The sequence below is a fragment of the Peromyscus maniculatus genome, chromosome 3 (genome assembly GCF_049852395.1).
Source record: "Peromyscus maniculatus bairdii isolate BWxNUB_F1_BW_parent chromosome 3, HU_Pman_BW_mat_3.1, whole genome shotgun sequence".
In the NCBI taxonomy this organism is placed as follows: domain Eukaryota; kingdom Metazoa; phylum Chordata; class Mammalia; order Rodentia; family Cricetidae; genus Peromyscus; species Peromyscus maniculatus.
The window spans coordinates 136,247,336-136,272,921 of NC_134854.1; the positions used below are offsets into that span (position 1 = coordinate 136,247,336).

Sequence of the window (25,586 nt, forward strand, 5' to 3'; positions counted from 1 at the left end):
CAGTGATTGCAATAAATGTAATTAGTTTATACTCCAATTAAAAGGCAGAGGTCATCAGACTGGGTAAATAATCAAGGTATATATTATGTAAGAAATTTATTTAAAATACAAAGAGACATAGTAGATGTACAAGGTACATCTGTGTTGTACAAGAAATGCACTTCAAATATAAAGTGATATATAGATAGATATCAAAAATAAAATGGCAGAAAAGGATACTATGCCACAGAGTCAAATGCTGTGGTGGCGACAGGAAGGTATCATAGTTCAGGTATGGTGGTTTAAATAAGAATGGTCTCCATAGACTCTTGTATTGGAATGCGTAGTCACCATGGAGTAGAACCATCTAGTTCTACTAAGGATTAGAAGGATTAGGAAGTGTGGCCTTGTTGGAGGAAGTGAGTCACTGGGGGGTGACCTTTGAGGTTTCAAAGCTCACACCAGGCCCAGGCTCTCTCTCTCCTCCCCCTCTCTCTCAATCAATCAGGATATAGGTCTCAACTACTTCTCCAGCACAATGCCTGCTGCCATGCTTCCCACTGTGATAATAATGGACTAACCCTCTGAAACTGTAAGTCAGCCCCAGTAAAATGTTTTCTTTTATAAGAGTTGCCTTGGTCATGGTGTCTCTCCACAGCAACAGAACAGTGACTAAGACAGAAGTTGGTACCAGGAGTGGGATATTGCTATGCCAGGTCTGACCATGCTGGTTGTTTGCAGAATGTGGACTTTGGATTAGGAAAGCAGTGAACACTTTAAGCGGGGCCTAATGAGCCTTCTAATGAGCATGGAGGACAATGGTGCTGGGAACAATATGGGCCCAGCTTATGAGGGTTTTTTTTGAGGGGGGGGCAAATATTAGTAAGAAGCCTAGAGACCATTCATGTGATATTTTGGCAAAGAATGTAGCTTCTTTTTGCCCTTGTCCTAAAAATCTGTTGGAGGCTAAATTGAAGCATTTTGGGCTAATGGCGCTAGCATGGGAAATTTCGAGATAACCCAGTATTGACCGTGTCACATGGTTATCAGTAATCAATCTTGTGCAGCTCTATAATGAAAAGGAGCAAGCTAGACAAGGAAAAGTGCAAAATGTACAGTTTGATTAGAAAAGGAACACCGGGAAATGGAGCCAAGTCCTGTGTTCAAGGAAATCAAAAGTTTAAAGAAGAGCCTGATGCTAAATAGATAAAAGGAGTGGTGGCCTTAGGGTCAGGCCCCACCCAGCTAAGCTCCCAATTTGTGGGAAGGAATTAAAGGAAAGCACAAGCAGGGAAGGGAACCATCAGCAACAGAAAGCTGATGCCACTCCAGCAAGCAGAAGAACTTGGTAGCTTCAGCCACGTGGCTTTACCAAGGAACATACAAGAAAGGGCTGCCATGCTCCCCATTTCTGTTTCTTTGGTTAGCTCCAGCCACATACAAGGGCCCTTTTGTTCTTGAACATTCCCAAGCTCCTTGTGTGATGGAAATGCATCACACTGGGAATGGGTGTGGTGGGCTGGAGCATCTTCCTGCTGCTGTTTGTGGCATCATGGTGCTCACAGCATAGTTCATGTGTTTCCCAGGGTGACCTGGGGACTCTTGGTGGGAACCCTGCTGCAGCCATATGAAACACAGAACTCTGGTAGGTTGGCAGAAGACACAGGCATTGCTCAGTACTCATGGGGGACTGTTGCCATGACCTCCTGATGCTTTCAAACGTGAGGATGCTGAAGTCCTTTACACAAAACTATGCAGTTCTTCAACAGAGTCTACTCAATCCTGTTCGACACATTGTTGTTGTGTTGTTATTATTGGAGTGTACATGCCCATGTGTGTGTTCACATGTATGTGTAGGCTCATATGGAAGTGCATACACAGGCATATGGAGGACAGAGGTCCATGTTGAGTGTCTTCTTTTATTGCTCTCCACACTATTTGTTGAGATGGGGGTCTTTCCATGAACCTGGTGCTCGATGGTCTGGACAGCGAGTCCTAAGGATTGTCCTGTTTCCTCCTCCCACGTGCCAGGGTTATGGATGCACACTGCCACACCTGGCTCCTATGGCACTGCCGGAGAGCCAGACCCCATGCCCCTGGTGCAGCAAGCACGTCACACATCCAGCCATCTCCCTGGCCCCCTGCCACGTACTTCAAATAACCTCTGATTTTATTACAATTTTTACAAGTAGAAGGGCCATTTATAATTTGCATATACTAGGTAAATGCCTTATAAAAGGTGGTAACGCTTAGGGAGTCATGACAAGAGGGGAGTCTGCTTGTGCTGAAAACGGTCATGGCTCCCATTCAAACAGTCTCTCTTGGGTTGTCAAGATGGCTCAGTGGATAAAGGAACTTGCCACCAAGCCTGAAGAACTGAGTTCAATTCCCAGGACCCACTTGGAGGAAAGAGAAGACTGATTCCCACCAGTTGTCCCTGACCTTTACCTACATGCTGTCATACACACACACACACACACACACACACACACACACACACACACACACACACACACACTAAATAAAATACAAGCAATATACAAATATTTCACTGCCTAGTAGAGTAGGGTGGACCAGCAGATTCAGAATGATGCCAAACATACCTTCTTCACAGGTGACTAGGATCCTCAGCAGACAGCTTTTCTACAGACAACACAGAATTCTGTCCCTTTGCCTCTCTGGTTTCAGTGACAGGAAGGGAGCAGAGGGGCTGGTATCTGAGAGTTTACATTTAGGATCTGGGCAAATTGCCTGCTTAGGGACAATGACAACCCAATCGAGATCAATAGGCTTCTGCAGATCAGGGTGGCTTGGACCTTTCCCTCCGTCCTGGAAAGACACGAGAAGACACGGAGATGACAATGGTCCTGATGTCCGAATTGCTTTGCTCCTTAAATGCTCCCTGCCTGAAACCCCTTTGTGTCTTCTTATTTCACCCCAAATCCATCTCCCTGGAGACCCACTCGAAGTCTTTTCATCATCCAAGGTCAGCCTTCACACTTGGAGCTACAAGGCACCCCACTTCTACAGGCCCCTGTCACGTTTGCCAGCTCTTAGATTTCATCCTTCATCCCAGGCACGCCACGTGTCTGATCATTTCCTGAGCATGCAGGACCCTGCAGGGGGCAAGCCCCCTCTGCATCCCCAAGATACCACCCACCTGGAGGACTCAGTGCACTCTTGGACTAAATCGAAGGAACCAGATGAGTAAGATAATCAGAACAATCTGAAGAAAGGTTTCCTGACAGCATAATAAAGGATGAGCTGGAGGAAAACCAACAGCCACCCCATCCATCATCACTCCAGGATCAAGCTTCTCATGTATGCAGAGCCCTGCTCAGGGCTGGTGAGGCACCCTGCCTCCTCCTCCTCCTGAACTAATCGGCATTGAGACAACATGCACCTTTCACAATAGCACCAGGCACGAAGCACCCTCCTGCACAACATCAGAGGCCCGGCAGGATGTGCTTAATTGCCAGGTGAGGGAAGCACTAACTACAAAGGAGAATGATTCCATGCCAGGATGCAGCAAAGAGTGGGGGTCTGGGTGCGGAAGGAGCCTTCTGAGAGCAAGGATGCAGGAAGGGAAAGGATGTAGAATTATATCTGGCCCAAGGGAAGGGTGGTACCTAACTTTCTGAGAGCAAGGATACAGGATGCAGGGCGGGGGGGGGGCGGGGCGGAGAAAGGCTACCCCAGGCAGACAAGGAAGATGCTTTGGCAGCAGGGGAAATAGACTCAGGTGTGCTTAGGGCCTTCGGCAGGTGGGTGTGGAAGAGGACACAGAGGTGTGAGGCTGGCAAGTGGGGTAGCAAACAGGAGCTCTGATTTCTCACTGTGTTTCCTCTTTGCCTATGATCACCTATGTTCAAAACTTGCCATTTTCACAGGTTGAGTCTCAGAGGCCAGAAAGAAAAGGATGGATGGATGGATGGATGGATGGATGGATGGATGGATGGATGGATGAATGGATGGGTGGATGGATGGATGGATGGCACTGCCCCTTCCTCTGCCATGTCACATCAGCAACTATGAGGCAGCAGGGAGGTTGGATGTGAAGAGGGCACCAGGTTGTCCCTAGAGGAGATGTAGGCTCAACTAAAGTTTCAGAGGACGAGCAAGGGGCAGGCATGGTTATAGAAGCCCCCTGTGGAGTGGCCAGATGGGAAGGCAAGGATGGGCCAGGGACAGTGAAGGTGACATCTTTTCATGTAGTCTGAGAGGAGATGACAGGAAGTCATCAGGATTAAACAGAAGTGGGCAGGTGGAAAAATAGGACTCTAGGGGACAAATATGGGCAGAAGGGAGGGGAAGCTGACCATCACAGGGAGGGTGGGCAGCCTCTGTCCAGGTGCTAGGATGAAGGACAGATGGCAAATTCACAAGCATTGGTCTGCATCTCCTGTTTTAGGATGCTCTGACTTGGCTATGTGATGCATCCTGAAAGATGTGTACATGGAAAACATGGGGGTGAGGAAGAGGGGATGATGCGTTTGGGAGCATCTGGAAATGCAAATTGCAAGGAGAGAGGTGAAAGCAGCCTGGCTAGCAAGGACATCAGCATGAGGACTGTTAACTCAGCAGAGTTTCAGAGGCCAGTCTGGTATCTGGGTGAATAGGGTATCCTGATACTTCTTCCTGTAAATCTGGACCAATTGAGGGAGGGCTTTTGGTGTATGTGGCAGGCACTCTTGCAGGGCATTTCATGGTCTATGTCTTGCTGGCTGGTTCATCTGTCTTACCTTTCCCTATTGCTGTGATAAAACACTCTAATCAAAGCAACTTTAGACAGAAAGGATTTATTTTGGCTCAGTCCATCTGGATACCATCCACCATGGTGGAGAAGTCACAGCTGTGGGAGCCTGAGGCAGCTGGTCACATGGCATCTACAGCCTTTTTGTTTTTACACAGTCCAGGATCCCAACCCAGGGAATGGCCACACCCACAACGGGCAGGTCTTTCCACCTCAATTTAACAGAATCAAGATAATCCCACAGGCATGCCTCTTTAGTGATTGTAGATCTCATCCATTAATGATTAGATCAGCCCTCTCACCATCTTCAGGCAGAAAAAACAACCACCTGTGTGTTCTTAAACATGTGTTTGAAAGCCCTGTGAGAGGCTCTGTCTGCCCATTGCACCCAGCCATTCCAGGGGACTGTGATGCATCAGCTGGTCCACACAACCACTGAGGAGCCACTGTGCACACAGCATGACCCCACCTTGGGGAAAGCTGGCTGGTTTGGGGGTAAGCATCTGACACAAACTAGACTGTGGTGGTTTGAATGAGGATGGCTGCCATAGGCTCATATATTTGGATCCTTGGGTCCCGGTTGGTGGAAGTGTCTGGGAAGGATTAGGAGGTATGGCTTTTTTGGAGGAGGTGTGTCACTGTGGGCTGGACTTTGAGGTTTCAGAAGACTTGCACTATTCCCAGTTAACTCTATCTGTCTCATGGTTGTGTCTCAAGATGTGAGCTCTCAGCTGCTGCTCCAGCAGCACCAATCTGCCTTCCTGCTGCCATGCTCCCTGCCATGATGGTCATGGATTCTGACCTTCTGGAACTGTAAGCCTCACATTAAATGCTTTCTTTCACTGCCTTGGTCATGGTGTTTTAACTAAGATAGACTGATTAGGTTCTTTCCCCGTGGTTCTAGAACTTGAATTAAGAAATAAATGGTAACTTTTCTCTTGTGGCCTAAACAGGCAAGTAGTAAACTCAGGAGTTAGGGGTGGCCGGGGTACGTGGTGGCAGGAGCAAGCAAATGGCCCTGCTGGCCGTCCTTCACGGTCCCATAAGGTGCTGTGCCGGCTGAGGGGAGAGATGACTAGCAGCCTTACTCGAGTGAAACGCTGTATGCAATGCTATCAACTGGCCAAGCAAGATGCACCCACCGTGCTGGCATGTCTGTCATGAGAGTGACCAGCTGGTTTCTGATAGGACCTGAGATCCCTTCCATAGGAGGGAAGTGGTGTCTGGTTCTGTGAATCTGCTCGAAAGCTGGTGGCTGAGACGATCATAGCCCTTAGAGGGGAAGATACTGCTGTTTTTGTTTTTCTTAATGGACACGATGTGCCTCAAGCTGTCATAGAGTGAGTTGCATTTATGTCTGTACGTTGGTGCTGAGGTCAGCCGGGGGCCGAGAAGCTTCATTTTGCAGCAGGAGTGTTAACTACAGAGACTTAACTGGTCAAAATAGAAGAGTAAATGACTGTTGAGTTCGTGACCATAAAAAGGACGTCTGCTCAACCCCTCCAAGGCTCAATGAACAACACAGAAGAGGGACAGAGAGGCTGTAAGGGCCAGAGGGCAGGGGAGAGCGTAACTCCCGTCCCAGGGGATCTGACGCCCTCTTCTGGTCTCCGTGCGCACTGCACACAAGTGGCGCCTATACATACATACGGGCAAAACACCCTTATACATAAAATGAAATAAAGAATTCAAATGTCATAATGGCTGCCTTGAGGTGAGGTGAGCCAGTCTGCTTGACCATGACCCTTCACCTCAGGCCTGGAAACAAGGGATCTGGGTCACTTCAGGCTGAAGCCTCTGGACTTATGAGGAAAAATAAGTCCTTCTTCTGTTAAGTTGGCTCTCTCAGTCATAAAGACAGAAACATGGACTAACACAGTCACCAGAATAGCCTCGCCTTTCTCCACCAGCATCCAAGTAGTGGGTGCTGGGGCCCAGCCTCTCCCCAGACTTCCATCCAGGCTGTAACTCAAGGTCTTCCCCATCTGACCTTTACTTTTCTCTGAACCCCAGTTCTGTCATTGACACATCCCCTCAGATGCTATCCGATTCAGTGGACCCCAATCCACCTCAGACAGAGTCCCTCAGGACTCCATGAGCCTCTCTGCCCCAGTGTGCCAGCCAGACCTGGGCACAAGTGAGCTCAGTGCCCTCCCCTTGCTGTGTCCTGCTGATTTTCCATGATGTCTGTTTGAGTGTGAAGCGTCCCTTTCAGGCTCACATTCTTGGACACTTGGTCTCCAGCTGTGGACACTGTGCTGGAAGGTTGTGGAACTTTCAGGAAATGGAGCTTCACTGGAGGATGTGAGCCACTGGTAAGGGCCTTGAGGTTTTACGGCATGGCTTCACTTCCTGTCTATTCTCTACTTCCTGTTCCTCCCAGATAGAAGAAGCTGTTCGTGTACACTCTGGCTGCCTGGAGCTGCCTGCCGCCATGCCGTTCCTCCATGATGGACTGCGTCTCTCTGAACTGTATCAGAATGAGCCTTTTCTCCCTGTTGCTTCTTCTCAGATCTTCAGTCACAGAGCTGTGGCCTATGGTGAGGAACTCCTTCAGCCTGATGCTGGTCCACATTCCTCCATCTTGATTCAGGTCACCTTCTGGTGTCCATCCAGCCTCTGAGGCAGGCAAAAAAGGTTTCTGAATGGGGTGACGGCGGCTCCTCTGTAAGTCAACCCAGAGGTCTCCTTTCTGATTCGGTCTTCTGGGCAGCCTGAGGCTTGAAGGGTGAGTATGTTGGCTCACATAATGGGTCCATTCTTCTTGTTGAATGAAAGTAAGAGGGTCTTCTGTCCCCAGAGAGGGTCTAGCCAGGGAGAACCAGACTCAGTGGGCCAAGGACCTCATTCTGCACAGAGGGAGACTTTGAGCCTTAGCAGAGGGCCTGAGCTGTGCTCCTCTCCAGGAGAGATGCTTCTGCCTCCCGTGACACCCACTGCTCACCCATCCCCACAGCAGGAAAACAGCTCAGGGCCTAGACACCCGCAGAACCCCAAACCGGGCATGGCTAAAAGGGAAGACAGGTTCCACTCGCCTCTGCAAACCAGACTACAGCTGTGACTTTCTAACTTTGAGTGGACACTCTACCACCATGCACACTGTTGCCGGTGGCCCAGCACAGGGAAGTCTTGGCTCTGTTGAAAGCATGGAGAAGCGGTGTCTCTAACATAGCCACTGTGGGAGACAGCAGGAAGTCCTGGAAAAATCTATGGAATTGTCACCCGACCCACTAGACTATTATACCCAAAGGACAGAAAGCTGGCACTCAAATAGATAGCAATAAAATTTGATTTTAGTCCAGACTTGTCCTCAAACTTGGGATCCTCCTGTCTCATCCTTTCCAATGTTTCAGGCATACACACCTTCTCAGAGAAGCTGCATTCATAATAGTACAAAGCCAGGAACAACTTGGTTTTATGTATAACGTCCCCACAATGTGGGGTACATCTATATAATGGAATATTAGTCAACCATAAAAAGGTTTTGAGACACACTACTACATAGATGAACCTTGAGGATCTAAGGAGAAGACACAGCGAAGCACTGCAGGATCCCAGTTCTATGGGTCCCAAGAGGCGTCAGCGCCACAGTGATAGAAGGGAAAAGGCAGATGGCCAGCGGTAATGGATGGTGGCTGAGTTTTGGTGTTTTAGATATGATGGCTACACAGTGTGCATGTGTTTCATGCCATTGAACTGACCACCTAAAATGGTTAAGATGATACAGTTTATGTTCTGTATATTTGACCACAATTAATGAACATCAAAGTCAAAAAACCTTACAGGGATGCTCTTTTGAAGTTTTTCAAGGGGATTTTCTCATGAAGCACTTCTCAGCCCAGCACCCATTACAACAGGCTAGTTATAAGAGGTGAGAAGCAGCCTACCTAAGGTCACACAGACATTGAGGGTGGGCTTAGGATTCAGATCCTGGCAGCCAACTGCCAAAGTCCCACCAGGAGTTTTTGATACTGGTATCTGCCAGTCTTTCTCTCAGCGTGAGTATCTCTGGGGACAGTGTGCTATCTGTCTGATAACCCAGTATCTAATTAGAACCACACCTATAGGAGGTGTGACTGTTAATCTTAATTGTCAACTTGAGATCTGGAATTGCCTGTAAGATAGGTCTCTGGGTATACCCATAGGAGATGATCTCGATCAGGTTGAGATGGAAAGACCTGCCCACTGTGGGTGGCATCATTCCCTCGGCTGGGGTCCTGGACTGCATAAAAAGGAAAAAGTGAGCTGATCGCAGGCTTTCATCTCTCTCTGCTTCCAGACTGTGAATATAAAGTGACCATCTGCCTCATGTTCCTGCTGCGGCTACTTTTCCCAGCACTGTGAACTGTATGTAACCTTGAGCCATGGGCCACAATAAACCGATTCTCTCTGAAGTTGCTTTTGTTAGAATATTTTATTACAGCAACATAGAAGTAACCAGTAGAGAGCTCTTGGTAAATATTTGCTCAATGACTGAGTGACTTCAGCAGAGGAGGCAATGCCATTTGAGGATCTTGCAGAATAACACAAGGCTTCAGAGGAGACTGGACAAACCCCACAGGGGAGAGATGGTCAGGAGGCTGCTTGTGGGGGCAGGTCCTAAAAGGGGGTCTCAGCAGGATGTTACTAGGGTGAAAACTGGGAAGATATTCCCAAGAGGACAGAAGCTCAGGGGAGACTCCATGGACTCTGCTTCCTGCTGTGTGTATTTATCTTATGCCATCTGGGGCAGAAATTTCTAGAAGGAAAGTGGTAAATGGGTGCCAGGAATCTTGCAGCAGGGTTCCATAGTCCCCATGGCATATTAGAATCCCCCAGGAAGCTGGTTAAAAAACATTTTTTTTTAAAAAAGCAGACTCTGCCATACCCTGGAGACCCAAGGCTGGGCCAGGGAATCTGCATTTTCACACCTTGGAAGGGGCCTGACAAAGCCATGAAGACAGAGAAACGTGGCCACAGAAACTGCGGTGTGGTTCCCATTCTAGGTGCGGTTACACAGTCAAACAGAAGGAGTGTAGTTCACAGGGAGAGAGCTTCCAGAATGACCTGAGGCTGGGTCCATGCCACCCTTCCATACATCAGTCTTTGTGGTCAGGAGCAGCCAGGGTGAAATGACACCTCATTTAGGATGGAGAGCCCACTGATATGGCCCTTGCCATGCAGAACACACTGCCATGGTTGCTCACTCTTCCTCTTCCCTCCTTGCGACAAGCTGAGGTGATGACCTCACCCGTTAGCTTCCTGTTTGCTCAGAGGATGAGGTCCAAATGCCTGACCTTGGTGTTCAAGGTCTCCTGCCACCTCGCTCCTCCCCAGTCTCTGATCCCTCCACACATGCACTAGTCAAGGACGGTCATGTTCAGAAGCTTGTGCGGTCACCAGACACTGCTCAAGGCACCTGGGATGGAAGGGACAGGGACAAGGTTCTAAACCTCAGGTCACTCACATGACAGGAAAATGAGGCGGACAAGAGAACAAAGGATATGTGGGACTGGAGTTATCACACGGGATTAAAAGGTACAATCTATTAGCACCATGTCCTGGGTGTGACTTCTAGGACACGTGGCATCAATTGAGATCCCCAAAGACAAGAGGCTGGCACTGTGGATGTGGAGGATCCACTCTGAGTGCAATGGCCCTGGGCAGGGATGAGCTTCTGCTCTAGGTGGCTGGAGGGAGGGAAGGGAACAGGACAGAGGTCACCCAGGTTGGCTGGACATGGAACATTTAGATTGTTTTCCTCAAGTAGAAGAGGAAATAATGTAAGAAATGACTTGGGCTGCTCCTGCAGTGTAGACAGGGCTGGGCTTTTGAGACCGGCCACCCTGGGTACAAGGCTCAGCTCAGGTCAGTGGGTCCTCCAGTGGGGTGCCCTAGAGAGTATCTAGAAATGGGGAGCTCACTTTCTACAGTTCCTCCAGGCCACTGGGTTGTGACCCCCCGCTGTGGGAGCTCTACCAGGGGAGGCTAGGCAAAGTGGGGAGGGCTTGGGACAAGCCCAGGACAGCCAAGGGCTCCACTGGGGAAGGAGTCTTGGTAGGGGCTCATGGAGGCTCTAGTGAACCCCCGATGTGTGCTCTGCACAGTGGGGGAGTGAAGAGCAGTCTCCTTCTTGGTGCATTTCTTATGCTGACCATAGAATGCCATGGCAAAATGAGGGCAAGCCTCTACTTGTTTTGGGGTGCTGCCAACTCACCCCAAAGCCCATGAATTTGGGGAGACCTACAGTATCTCACACCAGGTTGTGAACCTTTGCATGGGACCTCAGGGGTCAGACACCCCTGTACATTTTACAGACAGGGAGTCAAGCACGAGGCCGGGAATGGGGCATGGCTTCACCCTCTCTTCCCCGTGAGGAGATCACAGCACCATTCCTATGGGGAGGGCACAGCTTGTCCTCAACATAGGAGCTCTGAAGTCCCCACAGAGACGCACCCCTGCAGCTCTTCCATCAGTGCAAAGCCCCCATCCCTGGGCAAGTCTGGACCACTGAGCTAGTCACAGAGGCCAGGCTCAGCTGTTCTAGTAACACCAGGAGTCCCCCAGCACCTCTGTCTCCAGACTCCTTGATCATGGGACTTGGCTTGTAGGCAGGTTGAACTCTGCCAGCCCCGGCAGCTTTGCTGGAACTTAAGGGCTAATCCTGGTCACCGAAACACATGTGAGCCTCGAGCTCAGGGCTGGGTTTTATCAAGCTTGTTCTCAGAGAGGCAGTCAGACTGCAGGAAAAACGTGCGTGGAGGCACTGGCTCCCTGTGGAAGGAGGAAGCACCAGGCACCCTCAAGTGGTGTGAGAAAGAAGTCGGTCTCTTCCCTTCTACAAACCTCCTGATCCTTCCCCACCCTTCCGCATTTCAGGAGGCGGCACGAACATGCACGCAGATGACGGGAAGAGGACCCTGGAGATGTCCGAGCAGTCCCTCTGCCCACTCTGCATCATCAGCACCCAAGCTGCCCTCACCCTCAGCCCCTTCTTTGTCCCCGATTCCTGCTGTCTCCGCTCCCCCTTACCCAACCACTGCTGCTTCTCTCCTGGGCTTGCCAACCAATCTTTCAACAACACAAATCCATCACCTCCTATGCCTGTCCCTCAAACCTCCCTTTGCAGTTGAGAGTGAAAAGAGAAACCCTAAATCTGGTTCCCGTCCACTCTACCCAATGCCCTGACCACTGCTGGGTTGGGCTTCTGTCCTCACTGTCAGAGAAACCCAGAGAGGGTTCCTGAGGATGGACGTGACTACCCAGAGCTGTTTGAAGGGTCTCCTCTATCCCATTTCAAAGAGAAAGAAAGCAAGAGTCAGAGAACTTTAAAGATTTGCTTTGTGTTTTTACAAGTCTAGTTGGCAGTTGCTTACAGTTTTCCTGCTGGACACAGCAGTCCTGGCTGCTCCCCTTAGTCCTTGGGTGCTGGGTTTCCAAAGGCATTTACAGTTGCCCCACATACTGATGGCCTGGTATTTGTGTGGAAGCTAAGCACAACCCCCCACCCCCACCCCCACCCCTGCCCCTACCAAGTACTTTATTTCTACCTAGTACTATGTAAAGGATCTGTAGGTCGTTGGACTATAAGAATAGCAAGGGAAAAGCCTATCCATGTTCAGTACAGACCTCTTTTGTTTCAATTTTATTCTGTCTGAGCTTGGCTAGATCTGCACATGTGGGGGAGGACTGCAGCCGGTGCTGGGGGGCGAGAGGTGGGGGTTCAGATGCTCCCTCTCACTCTGCGCCCTCCCTAGTCAGTTCTAAAAGCACAGATTCTGGGGAAGGCAGCCAGAGGGCTGCAGCTCCCACTGTGAGGAGAGCCTGAGGTCTGCACTAGACTCTGCCCAGCACCCCAGTGCCTGCTACAGGCTCCCTACCCGGCACCCCAGTGTCATCCATAGACCTCTGTTTCACTTCCTGACAAGCCTCCCAGCCCTGTCTGCTGCTCTGTCCATTACACAGGTTCAATGCCACTTCCTGAAGGGACCCAAAGTGAGTTGAACATCCCTTACACACGCACACGCACACGCACACACACACAGGCTTTGTGCCATGGTTGGCAAGAGGGGCCTCTCCTCCTTACAGAAGAACCCAGCTTTGCACACACCACTCTCTGAGTTTTAAGCTCCCACCACATAAGCAGCTTCAAGTCGGGCTTCTGGGCTTCCTCTAGTGTGCGTTTACCAGGCAATGATGACACTTCCATCAATCTTTCTTAAAGGTCGAGTGGCTTCTCCATGCTTCTAGAGGCTCAGAACCCAGGAGACCCAGGAGACACAGCAGGCTTTCTCAGCGCTGTGTGTTGGTGAATGGATCCATTACCCTTCTGAGCCTCAGTTTCCCCCTCTAGAAAATGAAGGGACTAGGCAGGACCAACTCAGAGATGGTCTCTACCAATACCACTCTGTTAGGGGCAGTCCAGACATTGTTACTGTTACGGTTGAAATTTGAAATGCCTGCCCCCCCCCATGGGCTCATGTTTTGAATGCTTAGTCCTTGGTTGGTAACACTATTTGGGGACATTGTAGAAACCTTGGGAGGTGGGACCTAGCTAGAGGAAGTGTGTCATGGGAGGTAGGTCCTGGGATATACTACCCACAGATAGTTCTGTTTTCTCTTTCTGCATAATGGAACTGCTCTGCTCCATCTTGCCTTCCGCCATGATGGAATCAGATGTCTAAAACAATAAACCCGAATCAAATTTCCTTCCTTAAATTGTCATTTCAGTCACAGCAAATGCGAATGTAACTCTGAACATTCACTGAGGCCAGAGATTGCCCCCATTTTACAGATGAGGAAAACGAGGTGGGGACACAGAGTCATAGCCATGGAGCTGGTAAGTGTCAGGCAGGGCCTTCAGTCTGGCCACCTTGAATTCAGATGCCGCAGGATGCCACGGAGGATGCCAGACATTGTTGGGTGGAGGGTGGCAGATGGGTCCCTGAAGCCGCGTGCTCTGAATGTAAATATCCCCCAAATAAGTAGAAGTCAGCTGGCTTGAGAGTGGCCCTTCTGCCATGCCTATTCGGATCATTCTGCCTCAGGGAGTCCCACCAGGGTGTTGCACCATGGGATGCTCAGCCCATGCCGTGGCCAGAGCTTCGTCCACACACAGTCTCTGACCCTCCCACACATCTCAAGACTCAGCACCATCCTCAGTGGGGAGAATGAGTCCCTGGGGCAGGGCAGGGAGGTCCAGAGGGCGAGGAGCTTCCTGGTTTCTTTATAATGAAATTGCTGGCCTGGGATATTTGGGGTAAGGTGGACTGGGTAGGAGACCTCCCCATTTTCTGGCCTCTTGTGGCCATGTGACCTTGGGCATGGGGCTGCATTGTTGGGGTGAGGGGTTCTAGACTGTTAAATGGGAGAGCCATGCTGGGGGCTTAGAGCAGGTCAGCGGTTCTTATACTTCTGCTCACCTCCATGCTTCAGTGCATTCGATCCTCATGATAAACCCAAGCTACAAGACTCAGTGTTACTGCTGTTGGAGGTTCAGAGAGGCTGAGTGATTTGGCTGTGACCACACAGCTTAAGAACTACAATGTTAGGGTTTGAATCCTGCTTGAATTAGCTCCTGAATTGTACCCTGGCTGCCCCATGCTTCCAAACTGGAATTCTAGGACGCTGCTTGGAATAACAGTATAGTTATATTAATAAGGGTAATGATGCCAATGGTAAGCAGTTGACCTCTGACTTACAGGCTGGCCCTGCTTCAGGGTCTTTGCACTTGCTTCCCTGTTCTCCAGAGGCTCCCCCCAACATGTCCCCATCTCTCCCTGAGCCTCCTTTCAGTCTTTGCTTGGCTGTCCTTCGATGGAGAGCCTAGAATCGGGAGCTACCAGCCAGGTGCTTTTCTCGTCTGAGAGAGGACTGACTTTGAGACCCCAGGAAGGACACTGATGATATTTTTCTGGGACTCAGGCCTTATTCTTGTGGGTATAGCAAAGACAGGCTACAGACTTAACAAAGCAGGACAGGGACACAGCCTAGTGAAGGCTTCTGGCCCCCGGCCAAGCCCTGAAGTCCTTCTTTTGAGGGTGCAGGGTCTGCCTACCTCCCGTCTCCTCTGCCCAGCCCTGGTTCCTGAGGCCGGGACTGGCCCCCCTGCTCTGCCCTCATCCCTTCAGCCATCGCTTCACATTCAGAAGCAAGCCCTACAGACTGTCAGACAATTGGAGGCTCTGGTGCCTGCGCCCTTCAAGAACCCTGAGACAATTTTAAGTGGGTGCTCCACAGCCTCCCTGGATCTCAGGCCTTGACCTCTGTCTCTGTCTCTGTTTCCCTCTGTGCCTGGGGGTGAGCTCTCCCTCCACAGGCTGCTGTCAACCCCCCATGCCGAGAGACAGGACACACTAAGCTGGGTTTGCCCCCTCTCTGGACCTGACTTGCAGCCGGTACTCAACGAAGCCCAGCGGGACCACTGAAGCCAGCCCAGCAGGGTGAGAAGGCTCTGGAGGTGAAAATGTGACCATCAGAATCCTCCCATTGGCTGTCAGAGAGAAAAAGTCAAGTCAAGGATTGATGAAGGTTGAGTATCTGGACTTGGGAAGTTAAGTATAAACTGGGCTGTTTGTGTGTGTGTGGCGGGGGGCAGGAGGGCAGGGGGGGTTGGGGGGTTGGGGGGGGCAGGATTTGCCTAGAGCCATTCCTGTGAGAAAGACCAGAATCCGAGAGGCATGCTTCACAGGTTAAGATGAGCTAATGATGATACTGGAAAAAAGAGCCAAATCAGATCTAGGCGGTATTGTACGAGGCGGAGCACTCCATGAGGGGGTGATCATCACCCTCTTCACCTCCCTGTCACTATAGGTTTGCAAGCAGAGATGGGGGACAGGATGTGGGGGTGCTGAAAGGGTTTTTGGCATTAGATGGGGGGCTACCAATCAAAGGACCTCAAGGGTCCCTCCCGCTAAGGTGCCAGGGTGGGTGAGCCTGGGACGGGTTATTTCTGGTGTGAGCACAGTGGTCTCTCTGGGCAGCCGGCGAGGTCAACAGGCTGCCTAGGGATACCCAGGAATTCGGGGTTGATCCTGTTCTGGGAACCATGGACTATCTCAGAAAGCTACATGGGAATGTGAAGGAGGAAGGCAGAGGCCAGCCTCCTGAGAACAGTCTCCATCCAGCTGCTGGCCTGCTCTGTGGTTGAGAGCCTTGTCTGTACCTCAGTTTCCAAACCACAGTGAGGGAGGGGAGACAAGGCAGAAGCTTCTTCAACTCCCAGGAACCCACCATTCTCCAGGATCCTGTGGAACCCAAGTACAGGCTCAGGCCTGCTGTTCAGTTCAGTTTGAGCACCAAAGCCCTAGCCCTGGAACCCTGCACCACCTCCCTGGCCTGGGCAACCTCAGATTAGCTGGTCACCCAAGGGAGAAGCCGAGTGCTGCCCTGATGGGAAATCCCCATGGGACTGTGAGAATGCTGGCCTGAGGCTCACCCTGAGCTTAAAGACTGGGCTGACTCTCATGTGAACCACCTATGGCTCAGAGTCCCCGCTTCCTCCACCGCAAGGTGTAGATGTCTTGGTGACGTGCAAAGTCCTCCTCAAGTAAGAGGCTGGCAGCCAGGCCATGTGCACACTTGATTGCTTAGTGAATGAGACCTAAAGACTACGGTGGCCTTGGAGGACTCCCTAAGTCTGGGACTAGACTTTGCCACAAATAGCAAGTAACGAAAGGCTGAAGGGCCTGGGCTTGGCAGCCTGTATCACGGGCTGAAGGTCCTGCATTACTCTGTGATATGTAACCAGACACATCCCACCAATAGTTCTGTGGCCTAACAGCCAAGTGTGCATCTGAAAAGGAGTGAGGGGCCCGGAGAGGTCTGACCATCATCTGAGACGCCACGCCTCCTTGGAAGGTCAAAATCACAGGCTCTGGCTAGGGAGATGATTCAGTCCAGAAAATGCTTGCCATATAAATATGAAGACTATAGTGTACGCTGCCCCCCTGCCCCCCAGAACCCAGGTGTGAGGCCTACACTGTAATTCCAGTGCTGGAGAGGGGAACAGGACCATCTCTGCGGCTTTCTGCCCTGCCAGCCCTAGACTGCTTGGTGAGCTCCAGGTCAGTGAGAGACAGGCTCTCAAAAGAACCAAGGTAAATGGTGCCTGAAGAACGACACTCAAGGTTGCCTCCTGGCTTCTCACATTCTTACACGAACCGCCACCCACCACACGCAATACGTAAAATTAAAATCGAAGCCTCCTCTTCCCACAAGAGACCTGGGCCAGACCTGACCCAGAGGTCACCTGGCTTCTTTGCCTCCTGTTCCCATCCCAGAGGCAACGGTGGGCATACCCGCAGGCCTGGGAGTCTCTGACTCTGGCCCAGGGCTCAGCTGGGGTCAGGCTCCCTTTACTGCCTGTGTAGGTATGAAAGTAACGATGCTTCCCTGGGCTTGTGGCTAGGATCCCCGACCAGCAGCCTGCGTCCCAGGCCCAGCTCCTCTCTCAGCAACAGCGGGTAGTTCGGATTAATCATTACCAGGTCACTGGCATCCCTGGGAGCCACCCCTGGCGAGGACCCAGGCTGCTGTCCCTGTGCTGCGAAGGCCGGCAGATGACCGGCTGGTGAGTGGTAATCTGAGCAGGGTGTGCGGAACAAGATTACTAGGGTCATACATTTTTATTAAAGGCCACTAACAGATTTACAGGGAGCGCTGTAAAACGACACTTGTTTTTATTGGCACTGGTCCTCCCACTTGACAGAAGTCCTTGGGCTGGAGCAGAGTTCCTGGGCTTCCTCTGACAAACAGAGCAGCTTTTGACTGCAGTTCTTATAACCTGGGGATTTGCACCCGGATCCTCAGGCTTCCCAGGAACCTCGAGACCCCAGCTGTTTGTTGTCTGCACGGGGGGTGGGGGTGGGGTGGGGGTGTGTTGGCCACCTGCTACTGGGTGACCTCAGAGCCCTTTCTCCTCCAAGAGCCTCAATTTCCTTCTCTAAAAGCTGGCTTGGGGATGGCTTCCCTGGGGACCACGGGAGGGTCCAGATGTGAGTGTGGATAGGAGTGTCTGGAATACAAGGGACTTCTCGGCCAATTCTGTCGCTGGGCTTTTCTTCCTCCAAGGATGTGTCAACTATGGGATAGTTCTGGCTTGCCACATGGGAAAGGGTTAGTCTAAGCTCAGGTATCTCTGGGACTTTTGGATGTTCCCAGATGGGATGTAGCCAGGTGGCTGAGGGCATCTTGAGGGGCCTCAAAAGAACATTTAATTTCAATGTTCTGGGAAGGAATAGAGGAAGAGACATACCTTTGCAGGTGAGAAAGAACATGTAAAAACGAGGGTGTCTGGTGGAGGTCAGCATTTTTTTTCCTTCTAGAAGTCCTCATAAGAGAAGAAGTTCTATAAAAAGAGCCTGTCTCAGCAACCCAGATTCAAATCCCATCAGAGCTGTCCTTCCCTCCTCATAAAGCCTTAGACAGGCTGCACAGTCCAGAGTTCCTGCAGCACCAAGGAAATAAGGCCATGGGCCTGTTGGTCACACCCTGGTGCAGGGTGACCTTCCAGCATCTGCTTGCCCTCCTTTGGGGACTCTTCCCTCTGACTGGTTGGCCCTGAGAAGCATCTAAAGCCCACAAGAAGAGCATGAACCAGAAAGAGTGGGGCCCGGAAGCAGAGGAGAGAAAATGGGTCGCCTATTTTGGTCCTAGATCAAGCCTGACCTGAAGTGTGTTGCTTCTGGCTTGTTTCGAATATGTTGGCCCATAAAATGGCTACTTTCATTATTTGATTGGATTTTTATTATTTATAAAACTTTAACTAGCTTATAAGATTATCATAATATATATTAAATGTCTAATATAACAAAACACACAGTCATAACAGGATGGGTGTTTTTTTTTAATTGAAAATAGAGAATATTACTCGAATTTTTATCATGAAAAATTTCAGTCCTGTAGGTTTCCAAGAGGGGTTCAGTGGATGCTCATAAACTACACACCCTTCAGCCACGGTCGCTGGTTGCTAACATTTACTTATTGGGTCCTCTCTTCCCCTCCTCTCCCCTCCCCTCCCCTCTCCTCTTCTGTCCTCTTCCACTCCCCTCTCCTCTCCCCTCCTGTTCCCCTCTTTTCTCTTCTCCCCTCCCCCTCCCCTCCCCTCTTCCCTTTCCTCCTCCCCTCCCCCTCCTCTCCCCTCCTCCTCCCTTCCCCTCTCCCCCTCTTCTTTGTTATCCATGGGTCACCTGGGACATTAGTCCATTTACACGGGCCCACTTGAACTTCAGAACCCACGCAGCCTCCTGCACGGTCATAACCCACTTGCTAGAGCGATTCTCAGCTTCTCACAGTGTGGACATTTGAGTCAAACCCTTTTTCTAGGTTTACCTAATTGTTTTCTCACATGCACCATCTTCTGAAACACGTGGCATTGTGGGAGACATGGTTAGTTGCTGAGAACTTCAATGGAACTGTCATAAACACACATGAGGGTGACCAGACTTGTCCCCGGGCTGCGGTTTCTCAGGTCAGATCAGCTCTGACCTTGACCCTGGCAGGATCCAGGCAACCACCCACCTCTGCATTTGCTGACTGAAACTAAGAGGCCTTAGTGAGGCCACATCTGTCTTCATTCACCGCTTCTCTCCTGGAGCACACGCTCAGAGCCTTTATACACACTGCACTAGCTGCCAGACAGCCTTCCCTCACTGCTTCCTAGCGGATTCCTGTTCGTGTTTCAGGCTTCAGCACGTGTCGCTTCCTTTAAGAGACTGTCCGTCCCCAAAGCCTGGAGTCACCCCGCAACCCAGTGGCACAGACTGGCCCTTTGTGATCTGACCACGCATACAACGACGACGACGACGACGACGACGACGACGACGACGACGACAATATTTGAAGTTTAGGTATTTTCTGTCTGTCCATCTCTCCTGCCTGCTTTAGGAGCACAGAGGCTTAGGAGGTACCCTTGGCACAGGGTCTTCCATGTTCTAAGATCAGTGAAGGACAGCGGTCGGGGAGAGCAGAGGGAAAGGAGAGAAAGTCCCGGGAGTCAGGACCCAGTCTCTGTGTCTTTTCTGGCTTTGGGTCATCACCATTCCCACTGTGGGACTGAGGTGCCACGTGCCCTGAGAGGCCCTGTGGCTGTCCCAGTGGTGGCCTGAACCCTTCCATGAGTGACACCATGGCAGGTGACTGGTGTGAGACATCGGTATGCCAAAAGCTCCTGTCTCCTTCACTCATCCATTACATGGCATGTTTAGAAAATGGCCCTGTGGGGTGGGGGTATGAGGTGAGGGGCAGAGCCCCACTCCCTCCAGGTGGGGAGAGAACTGGCACCCTGGGGGCACTTTCTGGCCCGAGCTGGAACAGTGAGACTAGTGGTGTGCTGAGAGGACATGCAGAGACATCCCCAGTGGGCTCAATAGCTCTTGGGCCCCCCACTCTTTCTAGAAAGCTGTCCAAAGGGAAACAAAACCAAGGATGCAGGTCATGCACAGAGGTCTTGTCACAGGGTCACTCTCACTAAAGTCACTCTAAAAAGCAACACAATGAAAATTCACCTCGGTCCAAACAAAGACTTTGATCCTATAACACGATCCACATGAGGGCGTTGAGTCCAGAACTCTGACCCCACCAAGCGCTGGTGAAGAGGTGGGTGACGGAGACTCATAGGCATTGCCAATGCAAAGACACTGTCCTAGGACAACCGTGGGACTGTTTCCTACAGAATTAAACATCCAGGCATCAAACAGTCCAGCAATCAAGTTCTTGGCCATTTTTACAAGGGAGCTGAGGACCTACATCCACACAAACTTTAGCCTGCGGGTATGTACAGAAGCTCTGGTCTTAATGGGCAGAATGTGAAAACCACTGAGACCCCTTTCAACAAACAAGTGGATAAATATACTATGGTACACATAGACAAGGGAATATCACTCCAGACCAAAAAGGGATAAACTATTAAGCCAAGCTATGAGGAGACACAGAAGAACTAAGTACTTATTATGAAGCGGAAGTAGCAAAGCTAAGGGGGCTGCATTCTGCGTGATTCCAGCCATAGGGCATTCTGGGAAAGGTACAACTATGGTAGCAGGAAGATCCGTGGTTGCTAGGGGATTAGAGGAAGGGATGATTGGCAGAACGTGCAGACTTTCAAGGCAGCGATGTTCTGTGCACTGCTTTGGTGACAGAGATCATGACACAGCCACCCAAACCCAAAGACTGTGCAGCACCAAGAGTGAGCCCTGACTTAGTACCTGTGGACTACAGATGACAGTGTCCTATCCGCGTGGCTTCAACCATAGTGACAAACGTGCCCCTCTGGCAGGTGATGTTGAAGGTGGGGAATATGGGTGGTAGGTGGTGCCTATGGCCACTGTCTGTGCCTTCCTCTAAGTTTTTCTGAGAATTTAAAAACTGCTGTAAAAAGATAAGACAGGACCCAGCAAGATGGCTCACCGGGTAAAGGTGCTTGCTGCCAAGCCCGATGACCTGAACCCTGGGATCTCACATAGTAGAAAGAGGGATCAGACATATACACATTGTCATCTGGCTTCAAAACACATGCTGTGGTGCATACGCATAAACAGACATACATACATACTATATGAATAGATATAAAAATTACTTAATGAGATAAACATTTCCATGTTGTAGATGGATACTTACTGGCAAGGACATACATGTGTTGTGAAGAAAGGCTGCATAGAACATGACCCCCTTTTATCAAAATGGTGCTGATCAAGAATCCCCACAATGTCACTGACTGCCAGGAACCATTCCAAAGCTTCCTAGCCTGCTCATTTTTCCCACAGCTCTCCACGGCAGATGCCAACGATGCACACATTTTACAGATAAGGGAACTGAGGCTCGTGGCGGTTAGAAAAGAGACCAGGACCTCAGGAAAACAGAAAACAAACTCAGGGTCTGTGGCCCCATGTGAGTTTCTCATTGCAGGGACAGGCTGCCAGATGTACTGAGGGACAACAGAGTCTCAGGACATGGAACAGCACTTGGGACCTTAGGAAGTTTAAATTACGTCTGGCTTTTCCCATCCATGTATCTTGCATCTGTAGATTCTACCAAACATAGATGGAAATTTTTTTGGGGAGGGGTACCCCTCACCTTCACAGGCTGTACAGATGTTTCTGTCACTGATTTTTGGTCAGTGCAGTATACCAGCTGCAGACCCAGTGCTGACAAGGCATTAGGTGGGTGTCATAGGTCACTGAAGAGAAGGGTGTGCTCAGGTCCCAGGCCAAGCTTGCACTATTTCATATAGGGGCTTGCACATCTGTGGGCTTGGGTTTCCATGAAAGTGTAAAAACTAGTCCCTCATGATGTCTATAGAAGGGACAGATCAGAGAGGTGGTGGCATGAAGAACCTCTGGCTCGGGGGACAAGCAGAAGGGGACATTCTGAGGCTGTGGACAGATGTGGATGAGCAGGAGGGGACATTCTGAGGCTGTGGACAGATGTGGATGAGAAGGGCACATTGCTGAGGTTGTGGATGGCAGATGTGGATGGGAATGTTCATTGGACTCTGTGGTGATATTTTATTTGTGCTGAAATGTGGTGATATTTTATTTGTAAGTTAATAAATAAAGTATGCCTGGAGATCAAGGGAAAAGGCCAGTCATTTTTAAGTAAACATATAAGTCAGGCAGTGGCAGCACACGCCCTTAATCCCGATCACTTGGCAGGCAGGGTCTGTGTGTGTGTGTGTGTGTGTGTGTGTGTGTGTGTGTGTGTGTGTGTGTGTGTGTGTGTGTATGTGTGTGTGTGTGTGTGTGTGTTTTCAAGGTCACACTAGGGAACAGAGCCAAGCATGGTGACCTGCCAGTACCAACCATAGAGACCTGGAGGTCTGTACAGACAGACAGTGACAAGGAAGTGGCTGGGCTAAGAGCCAATGAGAGGGCAGAACAGCAAGGCCATAAAAGCCTGGATGACAGGAAGTCGTGGCATTTTGGAAGCTGCAGCATGGTGAGGTAAGGTTGGTAGGTGGTTCTCACTATTTCCCTGATCTCTAAGGCTTTCACCCCTATATTTGGCTCTGTGTTCTTTATTAAATAAGACCGCTTAGAAATTCATCCACAGGACTCTGCCATGGTTAAGCGGCAGTGGAAGGGATGAGCACACCCTCCTGTGTCTGTACCATACCACAGTCACGTGCAACCAACCAGAGCCTCCCAGGGCTGTGTGAGAGCATCCCCAAACAGCAGTGAGTGCAGGAAGATCCGCATACACATGGTATGGAGAGTTTTAACTACCTGACATGTGGCAAGAGCATGTCCAGGTGGGTAAGAAGCAACAGAATAGGAAGAAGATTCAATGATTTCCCCCTTTTGTTGTTGTTTTTTTTTATTTGTTTTTTGTTTTGTTTTTCAAGACAGGGTCTCCTCTAGACCAGGCAAACTTAAAATTCTATATCTAGTTGAGGAGGACCCTGAACTTTTGATCCTCCTGCCTCCACTTCCTAAGTGCTGGGATGACAGACCAGCACCACCACACCAGCTTATAAGATGCTGTCCATGGAACCCAGGACTTCCCGCAGGCTGACAAGCATTCTGCCAAGGGAGCCACATCTCCAGCCCATAATATGAGAAAGTTAACAGCACATTAACCCCCATGGGAGCTTTGTTTAGCTTATTCCTGGAACCCTAGCATATTTTTTAAAAAAGCCTAGGAAAGAGTTGGCTCAATAAACATTATTCAAATGAATGGTGTTGGCTCCGTCATCCTCTGCAAAATCCTGACATGGGGAGGAGTTCAGGGAACCCTGCCTTCTGGTCATGAGCTGCGCAAAAGCAAGACCATCAACTTTTCATCACGCGTGGAGGAGGGGACCAAGAGGCCCTGCCCTCTCTGAGGAGTGACCAGCAGCTAATGGATGCTATTGGGGGTGGGAAGGTCATATCCCTCTGTGGTGTAGGCACTAGTAGGTAATCCTTGTTCAAATTTATAGCCTCCTCCCTCCCAGGCTTGTGCAAAAAAAGCTTAATGAAATGTACTGGACCACAAATCAAAAACGTAAGTAGGGGGTACTTCATGGGGAAAAGGGGTTTGTGGAAGCTGGGGGTCGGATGAGGGAAAATACTACTGGGGGTGGGGGGCGTGGAATATGATTAAAGCACATTTTATACACACACATATTTAAAATTCTGGAAAGACAAAACTTAAAAAAATCAAAATATACTGACAGCACCTAAAAAGAAAATCTCAAAGATCTTGTCACTGCGGTGTCCCAGCCCTGGCCACCAACTTGCTCCAGGCCCTGAGGAAACTCTTCTCCTTCTCAGTGGCGCCACTTTCTCATCTGGAAAGTGTTTTGGGGGTAAGGGTGCAAGGCTGATCTTTCTCCCTGTGCTGGAAGTCTGTAGATCTGGAGCATCCTAGAAGCCCCAGGGACAGGTGAGACCACAGGATTGTCGTAGGGTGTCACAGATGATGGCCTTTATTGGGCCTTATGGGATTTCCTCACAGGACTGAGTTTGCAAAGAGCATGGCAGCAAGAGCCAGGTCGGATCTCAGGGTGCGGCCCGAGGCAGGTTACCTACCTCCTGATGCCTCTGTGCTCTCAGGCAAAAATGAGGACCGTTACTCATCTTCAACACACCAGAGAGGTGCTGTGACCTTGAGGCATTGGGTCTCTTTGCATGTCACCCACATACGAGGACGAGAGAAGGGTACTCAGTCTTCCCTCACTGGCAGGCACACAGTCGAGGGTGGCAGGCTCCCGGGTGTCTATGGATAGGGCTGCTTTCATAGTCCTCTCTCCTGAGCTAGCCTCCTGTGGGCTGCATGTCCCTCTGGCAGATTCCCACGCCCTCCAACCTTCCACACCCTCCCTGAATGGCCACATTCCCCACAGCCCCATGCTGGCCCCAGGCCATTGTCACCAGAGGCAAAAAATGATTTAGATCTTTCCTCAATGTGCTGGCCACCTCCGGGTTTCTAAGGTACAGCATGTCCCTTAATTCTCACAGCAAGCTGGGAGGCAGATGATTATGCCCCCACTGCAGATATGAGGAGGTTTACACAGGGAACCACCTGTTCACACAAACACTCACAGGACACCTATGGATGCAGACACTGCAGATGAGGTACAGTCATACAAAGCAAGGCTGGGAACCACCAGGGATGTGTACTGAGCATAAGCTACCTGGCAAGCTTGCTGGATGCCTGACACATTGCAACCAGGAACTCCTGAACTCTGCACTATGAGACCCATTTATCAACCCCTCCATCTGTCCCCAAAGCCTGAAAATGGAACTATTCTGTTCACCTTGGCTGTGGCTATGAGGACCTGCAGTTTGACAGATAGAATTGATGATGTGCAGGCACACAGTGGTACCCCAAAGGGGCTAGTTGATGAATAGATGTCAGGCAGTACGTGCAATGGGAGATGCCGGAGGCAGTCGAGATGGCTCCCTTGAGAATTAAACACTGGAACTGGGCCATGACAGATGAATAGGAGTTTGTGAGACAAATCAACAGGTACCTAAGCTAGGACTCCACATCCTGGTTTCCCATCCTCTCAACAAGCCACACAGACCTCACAATGGTCACAGGCTGAGGGAGAGAACCTCAAGGGCACAGCTCCCATCTGCCTCTCGGGGTCAGCCTTTCCATCTTCTCCACCATCAGCTCTGAAATGCTTTGATCTGCACCTCATGGCAGGTTTGGGCCAGCCTTGAGGTGCTCTACCTCTCATGGGAGCATCCAGAAGAGGTGTGGTACCACACTGTTCAGATCGTCCCATCTGCCTCTGTCCCCTGTCATACACATGAGGACATGGCTTACACAGAGCCAACAGAGGTCTTTTTTAGTCATCACTGTCCAGGCCTTCCTGCTTGGAAGGAAGCTTTTCCATCCTAACTCATTCGTCCATTTTTCCTTCCATTTCTTCCTGTGCCCTTTACCCTCA

At 50.4% G+C, this 25,586-nt stretch overlaps 1 protein-coding gene across 7 annotated transcripts in view; it reads right to left on the reverse strand.

The window, feature by feature from the left end:
* Atp2b2 (ATPase plasma membrane Ca2+ transporting 2) overlaps window positions 1-25,586 on the reverse strand; it is a 327,223-nt gene that overhangs the window by 278,973 nt on the left and 22,664 nt on the right. The window contains exon 1 of one of the 7 annotated variants that reach the window (XM_076567622.1): window positions 24,217-24,356. The exons of the other annotated variants lie outside the window; for them this stretch is intronic. The gene's annotated coding sequence lies outside the window, so the exon portion shown is untranslated. Of the gene's footprint in view, window positions 1-24,216; window positions 24,357-25,586 lie in introns of those variants that run through there. 7 annotated transcript variants of the gene reach the window in all.